Here is a 9,171-nt window from a genome sequence, read left to right on the forward strand (position 1 = left end):
CATCTTGAATTAGGCCCGGGTGGCTGTAATGGGCCTGTGCATCTGTTTAACATCAATAGAAAACAAACAAGTGCTGCCGTCTCTTCCAGTTTCAAATAGATAAAGACAGTTAATCCAGAAATGGCAGTCTCGTAAGTGCTTTCCTGTGGGGGGAAATCCTGAAGGAGTCTCTTTCTCTAGGAGCAGCTGGGAGGAGACTTTGAAGTGGGAACCCCGCCCCACCCCCACCCCCTCACCCGGGTCCGTGTATTTTGGACACGCTACAGCAAATCCTCCTGGAGACATGGGCGGCTCATGTTTCATGGTGGAGCAGACACAGCTTCCATTTGTTTGGTGCTATTCCTCCCGACTGCTGACCCTTGGATCTGCACTGCCCTTTAAAAGAAAGAAAGAGACTCTGTAGGGTGATTTGTTTGTGTTTACTGGTGTGTGGCAAGGCTTGTTTCTGACCAGAAACCCACCCTGTTTGGACAGTAGGGCTTCCACTGAGTAAACCTGACCACAGGCAGTGGACTGTGTAGGTACGAATCTCCAGGACTAGGGAAGAGCCAACTAAAGAGGCCTCCTGTGTCAGCCAGCCTTCCTGGGACAGTCCTGGGAAAGCTTCCTGGACTTGTTGCCAGAATGCCTGGAATGTCAGAAAGAATATGTTTATCTGTGACATGTTGGGTTATATATTAAGAAGTGGTTAGGACAGCTAAAGCTGTTCTCTCCCGATCTCTACTCCAGGGCATTTGCTTGGCTTTCTGAGTGAGCAGAGTTAAGAGCTCCAGATGCTGCTCCTGGGGTGAACACAGTGACTTTAATCTCCTGGGAGGCTCAGGTGAGTTGCTTGTCTTCCAGGATAAACGTGCCTACCTACGGGCAAGGAAAGGCCATGTGCGGGGCGATGTGAGGATGCCCGATGCACAGCAGCTTCCTGCTCATACCACCCACCCTTTTGTGCTCCAGCTCACCTGAAGTTCAAGTCTGATTAAAAAAAATAAGGAACGGGGGAAATAACATTTGTAATGGATAATAGCTGTTAATATATGAATAGGCTGTCTCACACCTTTGCTTACAGTACAGAAAGGAAGTGAGATGATGACACTAAATAAAACAGCAGGTAGGTTGCAAGGTAGAGGGAAAAACTGAAGAAGCTATTGTTTGGCCATGAATTTCAGAAGTAGGAAACTGCTCATATACATATTGAATAGGATCTAATTCTGTTCTCTGGGCTGGTATAGGGAAAGTCCAAGGTCTGAAAAGCTTGTGGGGATCTACCTTTAAGTTTCTTATTCTGTTCAGGTGAGCCCTCATTATGTGGATGGTATGTTAATACCATAGCCTCAAGTCAGGTAGAGCAAGCCAAAAGTCAGAGGAAAATAGCCTGAATTAAGCTACATCAGCATGGAGACCCTTTCATTGCTATCTCTGTGTTTATGTGCTCTATGTCTAAGAACGCAGTGGGAAAGACCATGCATTTTTCATGGTGCTTCAGAGATTGCTATAGCCAAAGCTCTACCTGAAGCTAAATAAGCAAACATTCTAATTTCCTTTTTTTTTTTTTTCAGCTCCAAACACAGTAGTTACTTCAGAGGGCACTGAGAAGGAAGGCAGGTATATTTGCGTTATGCCTGTGGATCTGTTGCCAAGCACACCGTCTTGCCACTGACACAAGAGCCAGTTTTGCCTGGCAGCACAGACATCAAAGCTCCCTCATGGAAAAGCAGCCCCGAATTTGGAAGAGGCATTTTATAATTTCCAACCATTTCATTATGGCATTAAGGTGCATTAATTGCTTCACAGCCATGTGGATATAGGGTGGGTTATAGTCATTGACTTAAGTCGACAACTTCCGTTTTGCTAAAGCTAGTTAGGAAAAAGCACTGCAAATGGGTTCCTAATGATCTCATAAACACTGTATTTCTTCTGATTGCTAAGTAGCTTCCTCTCCTTTCTTCTCTTCTTAATTCTCAGCTTCCAGTTCCTCTTCATTATGGTTATGAACAGCTGAACTCAGGCTCTGAAGTGCTATTTTCCCAGTGTTCTCAGGAACATGAAGACTTTTCAGTGATCATGGACAGACGGATGAATTGTCGTGGAGCTGCAGGGAGCCAGAAACGACGTGTGCTCTGACTAGAATCGAAGCATTTCTTTTTGAACCAATGGCAGGTCACTTCCGTAGTAAACACATCGACTGATGCTATGTCCCAAAAGAAGTGGCAAAACAAAATTACTTGACAACTTCAAGTTTTTCATTTAATGACTATCTATTGTAAACCAGAAAGAAACTTAAACATTATATCCATATTAATAAAGGCATGTATTGGAAAGCCAATAAATATGGTGTTTTTAAATGCTGAATGGTAAATCAAGTTGACTACATTGATAATCTGATTAAGTGGGTAGAAAGCTACTGTTGAAGACTCTCTTTTTTAAAGTTTATTTTATTTATTTTAAAGAGAGAGAGCACCAGTGGGAGGGGCAAGGGGAGGCGGAGAGAATCTCAAGCAGACTCCACACTGAGCACAGAGCCCCATGTGGGGCTCAGTCCCACAACCATGAGATCATGACCTGAGGCAAAACCAAGACTTGGTTGCTTAACTGACTGTGCCACCCAGGCACCTCTAAAGCCTCTCTTGATGCCATGGGGTGGGCGTACTGTTTGATCAGAATGGCAGATGAGTCTGTGGCCAACATGATAGGATGGCCTCCTTGTACTGTCATATCTAAACAATCACCAAAAGCTAAGAGAATTAATGGCCACAGACAACCAAGTACTGCAAGATACCCTTACAATTCAGGGAGAGAGAGATGACCTTGATTAGAGGTCTGCCTACCAAAATAATTAGCAGGACAGTAAGTGTTAGAAAGCAAGGCCACTTTAACACCCTTATTTTTTTTTCATTTTTCTTCGCAAATACAATTAAGTATGCAATTAGTGTAAAGATGATAGCATCCATTTTATTAAAGGTATTTCCCATGTATCTTTGTAAGAAGTTATTTTTCTAAAAATACACACTTTCTGCCAAATTTCTATGATATTTACACAGAACCTACTGAGGATTAAGTGTTTTCCAAGAACCTTAGCATTTCCTGTTGGAGTTTTAGACAATCCCTTCTAACAGCTGTGGACAGAAACCCAAGCCACAACTGTCATGAATGACCTCCAGTGTTTAGAACCTAAAGAGCAAACAAACACTTACTCCACTAAGAAATGCAGTTCTGGACAGAGCATGAGCTTTGCCATGTTTTACCTTCTCATAACAATTTACTGGAAATTAATTTGAGAGTCACCCAACCATTAGCTGTTCTAGAAAATATAAAAGTTATCCAACAAGCACTGTCCCCCACCCCCACCCACGCACACGATACTCTTGGATGCTAATAAAAGAGAGGAGGGGTAAGTTTAAATTTAAAATTATATACTTCATTTTTTTCCCTCCTGAATGTTTGTTTTACCTTTCAGGTCACTGGTTTCCATAAATTCCCTGTATCTTAGCAGTATAGAAGATATTTTTAAACATAGCTCTTATGCTGGAGTGTACATTAAATATTTGTTCAGCTGATTAAAACAGTTCTACATTTATTTAATGTTTGAACAGTAAACAGTTTATTGAAAACTGAAATGTCTTTTTATACATACACGTACGCTCACACAGACACACCTCTCAGAAGACAGGCTTCTGTTATGAAGTTTCTCAACTTATACTACTGAGTATAAACAGCCCTGGGATAAGACCCATTTTCAGACACAGTTATCTCCAGGGAGGGCTGTGTCCAGGAGGCGCTGGTCCAGGTCTAGGGTGGACAGTCATATTGCATAGGCAGCAGTAGCAGTAATGGAGTAGTCAGTGGCTTAAAACCAAGAAAAGAGTGTTGTGCTGATAGAAACATTTATCTTAGGGGGGAAAAATACATGGTCTCAGTTATTAAAGACAGTGCAGACACACCTCAGTAGTAGTGTTCCCTGCCCTCTACCCTGGTTTGTTAAAACAGAAGATATTTTGACCTCAGATAAGCTGGGAAAAGTTGAGATTACTTTGAAGAATGACAAACAAATGGAAGATAAACCTCGTAGCAGTGCCTTTGTTTTGTCATCTATGAAGCCTGAGTGAACCAGAAAGGAAATAGTCACACTGTTTATGTTAGCTTCTTCAATCACCTGTCACTAGGAGATTGTATATGTTACTCTATTAATTCTCACCATATCTCTGGCTAAGAAGGTATGTGTATATAATCTCAGCGTACATTCTGTTATCAAACATGGTGCTATGCAGTGCACTGGTTAAATAAGTCTGGCTGCTTCTACCATATATAAGTTGCCAACTATGAGGGTTGGGATGTAATGGTTTAAAATTACTTAATATCATCAACTATATGAGAAAAAATTTTCAATTATTTATTTATTTATTTATTTATTTATTTATTCATTCATTCATTCATTCATTCATTCATTCATAAGAGACACAGAGAGAGGCAGATGGAGAAGCAGGCTCCCAAAAGGGAGCCCAATGTGGAGCTTGCATGTAACACTTCAGATTCTCTATTTTGAACATATTATTGTAACATTGGTTTGAAAATTTACAATTAAATGAGACTTTCCTTTTAGAAATAGATAAATACATATATCAGGATAATCAATTTATTACGTGATAGCACATTCTTAAAAACATAATTGAGCTAGAAGCCCATTAATGGAAAAATGGTTAAATTATGAGGTAAAAATAAAGTGGAATATCATAAAAAAACATAAAAAGGTGGAATATCATGCAGTGCTTAAAAGGAATGAAGTTGATCAGCATATACTTACATAAATGCATATTTAAGACAAATTTTTTTATTGGAGTTCAATTTGCCAACATATAGCATAACACCCAGTGCTCATCCCATCAAGTGCCCCCCTCAGTGCCCGTTGCCCAGTTACCCCCACTCCCTACCCACCTCCTTTTCCACTACTCCTTGTTCGTTTCCCAGAGTTGGGATAAGACAAATTTTTAATGAAAAAAAAGCAAGTTGTAAAAGATTGTGTCTAGTAAATGCCACTTTTGCTAAAAAGAAGACAAATATCCATATGCTTACACGACCCCAGAGGCATGGGAATTTCTGGGAAGATACAGAAGAAACTATTTACCATAGTTACATATACAGAGTGCACATGTGGCAGGATGGAACTTTAAATATTTGCTTCATTCCATTTAAGCTGTTGGATTTATAATTTACAACTCATAAAATATATAAAATAAGACTCATCAAATTATTTTTAAGTAATTCAATTTATGTTTTTATAAACTTAAAAACCGAGTTCAAAAATAATTGAACAATAAATAGTTTACTTTGCACACTGAAATAAGCATTTCTCTTTAAAAATAAGTTAATTCGTTTAATTTTCAGGGTGCCTGGGTGACTCAGTTGGTTAGGTCTTCAACTCTTGGTTTTGGATCAGGTCATGATCTCATGGGTGGGGAGACTGAACCCCACATAGAGCTCCGTGTTCAGTGGGGAGTCTGCCTGAAGATTGTCTCTTTCTTGCTCTCCCCTCATTTGCAGGCGAATGCACACACACACACACACACTCTCTCTAAAATAAATAAATAAATCTTTAAAAATAAAGATATGAATAAAATACAAGTTAATTTTCAAGAAGGCCTTTGCACCTGAGTTTAAAGTGACATTATACAGGTGACCAGCGCTGTATGTAGACTGTCAAGGCAGAGAGCCCATAGGAACTCTAAAAACAGATTTCTGTTTCTTTGGAGTTCTCTTAAAATTTTTATGCAAAGATGTTTACAGTTTGGATTTCTTCTTTTCAGTATAAGTGAATAAAGTAACTGTTTCTCGAGTAGCCTTGACTCAGTGGGGATAATAACTTTAATTTTTCCAACCACTGCTTAACTATGTTCTATCCAAATGCCCCTGGACATCTGTTAACAGCATTTTGGGGGAATATTGGTGACTTTCCAAGCCCTTTCATCTAGGTCTGACCTACAATCCTCCTCTTATACTTCATTTTCATTTTATTTCCACCCCTAAACTCAGCGGTTCTATACACCCTAATCTGAATTTGAATTGCCCTTCTGTTATCGAGGTCAGATTCCTATGATGATGAAGAATATAGGAAGGATGTGGGGGGAAAAATGGAAACCATCTCTTGACTTAACGGTCTTAATGATCCTTTTTCTGTGCATTGTGGTTGCTTCTCTGGGCAACACTCTGTGGCTATAGAAGTCCTCAGTGCATAGTTACCCAAATATAGAGGTGCACATGTAAGTTTTCATAAGGTTCTTTGTGCTTCGCCACCCCCCCACCCCCACCCCCAGCAGTTACCTACTATAATGGGCATCCAATTTCACCTCCATCTCCATGTCTTCCTCCATCTTCCACCTACCAACAAGCTCCTGGTGTAGATAGTACACCTTGCAGCTGGGAGTCCACTGTCTGGGATTCCACTGCCTGGCTGGCAGACTTCTTGCCTAGTGAGAGTGGCTCCAGTTCAGATACCTTGCTCAGTGCTCACTAAACCCACAGGAAATTCAGACTATCTCCAAGCCCAACAGTGGAAAGTCAGGCTGCTCCCCTATATCCATTTCTCTTCATCCTGTGACCACTCAATTCACTTCTATCTAGTTCACAGAAAAAAAGGACAGAGCAGCAAGTCGGCTCTCTGACCCATGTCCAAAAGGAGAATGATGGGTTGAGTCTTGTTCTCGCAGGCACCCCCTTTTGTTACAAATGTTTCTCTTGAAGGCCCCTCATTTGGCTTTAAGGAAGTACAACAAAAAAAGTGACACAAAAACATTGTATGGCAACAAAGCTGTTACTACCACTCAGATTCTCAGAACTCTTCTCTGTTCCCTCCCCCAGCCTTCTGCTTCTATTGCATATAGGAGAATAAAAGCTGAGATGAAGGATGGGTAGCACCCAGTATTTTTAAGCTGATTTTTAATGAGTCCTGGTAAGTGGGTGGTGCAATTGTTGGTGGCTCTCTTTAAAATGTGGGATTGTTAGGGCTCTTGCTTGTCTCTAGTTTTGGACTCCACATGTCAACTCCAAGATAACTGAAAAATGACATTAAACATGCTTTTGCACTCATCTATAGCAAGATACTTCCTCAGGATCAAGAAAGTGGTCAAGATTTAAATGTCTGAATGTGACTGGGGTACCAGGACAGCTCAGTCAGTTAAGCATCCAGCTCTTGATTTCAGCTCAGATCAGGATCTCAGGGTCATGAGATAAAGCCTTGTGTTGGGCTCTGCACTGGGTTTGGAGCCTGCTTAAGATTCTCACTCTCTCTCTGCCCCTCCCTACTCTCTCTCTCCCTCTCCAAAAAAGAAAAAAAAAAGTCTGAACATGACTGGTATAGCAAACTCATGGTGATAGGAAGAGTTTTGTTTTTGATGCATAGCATTGCTCACAACCATGAAAATGTGTAAATTAAATCCCAGAGACAGAGGAACTTGCACAGCTCTTTGTTCAATGGAGCACTACTGTTATGCTGGCCTCTGGGCATGCTGCAAGAGTTGGAGATGAGTGGAAGGGATAAAGTGAAACTATTTTTGTCGTTGGGATGTTTGATATCAAGACATCCATTCTCCACACAGTGTGCTGTTCTACAAAGCAAAGCAATAAATGCTGAGGGAATGCAGAGTCCAGGGGCAATATGAATCCACAGGTGTAGATGAATAGGACTTGAACTAAGGAAGTGAGTGTGTGGCTGGGGATGGAGGCTACCAAAGAAAGATATTAGATTAGTGGTTTTCAAATGTGTCAGGCAGAACCTAAACCTTCACAGAAGTGACTCGGAATCACTACAAAATGGCATGGAGAGCAAGGGGAACCTCAGGAGGCACAGTTGAGAGCCATTCCTGTTTGAAGCAGTTCTTTTTTTTTTTTTTTTTAATTTTTTTTTTTTATTTATTTATGATAGTCACAGAGAGAGAGAGAGGCAGAGACACAGGAGGAGGGAGAAGCAGGCTCCATGCACCGGGAGCCCGACGTGGGATTCGATCCCGGGTCTCCAGGATCGCGCCCTGGGCCAAAGGCAGGCGCCAAACCGCTGCGCCACCCAGGGATCCCGCCATTCCTGTTTGAACACAACAGCTCTGCTTTGACCAGTTTTACATAATCAATTTCCATCTAAAATTCCATTTTCTGAGAGGATTTGCAGGTTTAAAAATGTGAAAACGACTGGGTTATGAAATAGATAGGCCTGAGATACATGGCAAAGGGCATATGTACAGATGGATTAGTTGGACACTAAGCAGAGCTACCATGTTTGGGAGTAATGAGATGATGGGAAGAGCTAGGGTGGAGGACAGGTGTTGGGAATAAATTGAGAAAAAGTTGAATGAATAACTTGAAGGGTTTCTGTTTCAAAACTTACACCACTGGAAGGATTTGAACAAAAACTGTGAAAAGTAATGTTTAAGGAAGATTATTCTAGCTATACATGATGTACGCATGTTTAAATATACATCTGTGTGTGTGTGTGTGTGTGTGTGTGTGTGTGTGTGACAGGTCCAGGTGGTAACTCAGTCAGTAATCTTCCCGTTAAAGCAGATGTTGGTGGGAACAATCAGGAAATAAACCCCGTAGTTCACCTTTCTCTTGAGTGTAGTCCATTACCAGGTGAATCCCAAAAGCTGCCTTGCTCCTATGTAATGCCCTTTAAAACAGGGTATCTCATCTTCCAGAACTTCTCAAGTGTGTCTGGGGTGAGGGTTCATTCCCCCTTCTGGAACAACAGTCCTCTTTTTCCCCACCCCGCCCCTTAGAAAGAAGACTATCTCATAAAAACAGGAAATCTTTTCAGACTGTAACCAAAATGAGCTGCTTAAAGTACTCTCAATGCTGCCAAATGTTCAGCAAAGCCTTGACAGTGTTTAGGAGAAACCTCGCTGAATCCCTCAAGTAATGAGTTGAAAACCACAGGATGCTGCAAGCTTCACCATGGGGAGCCTTCTGACACTTTTTAGCAGATGGCAATGTATACACTCTTTTATGTACAATGCTTTTCTAAATTAAAGATGATTTTTCAAAAACAATTCTCAGAGAGAGATGGAGTGAAGAAAAAAATTCACACATACTCAGCTGTGGATGGCCTCATATTTACATAAGCCATGAGGAAATTAAAAGTCATGGTACTACGGTATGTTTCTTACGAGTCCTATGAATGTTAAATACTAAGAA

General features: G+C 41.0%; 1 long non-coding RNA gene across 2 annotated transcripts; it reads left to right on the forward strand.

Annotated features, from left to right (window-relative positions):
• The first annotated feature begins 690 nt into the window (after positions 1–690).
• On the forward strand, positions 691–2,312 carry LOC140620217 (uncharacterized). Of its 2 annotated transcripts, none has more exons than XR_012020014.1 (3): positions 691–823; positions 1,554–1,803; positions 1,960–2,312. It is a non-coding gene; the product is annotated as an uncharacterized lncRNA (long non-coding RNA). The 2 variants fall into 2 exon arrangements; XR_012020034.1 differs by having other exon boundaries at positions 1,554–1,768.
• The last annotated feature ends 6,859 nt before the right edge of the window (positions 2,313–9,171 follow it).

The sequence above is a fragment of the Canis lupus genome, chromosome 1, assembly GCF_048164855.1.
Source record: "Canis lupus baileyi chromosome 1, mCanLup2.hap1, whole genome shotgun sequence".
In the NCBI taxonomy this organism is placed as follows: Eukaryota; Metazoa; Chordata; class Mammalia; order Carnivora; family Canidae; genus Canis; species Canis lupus.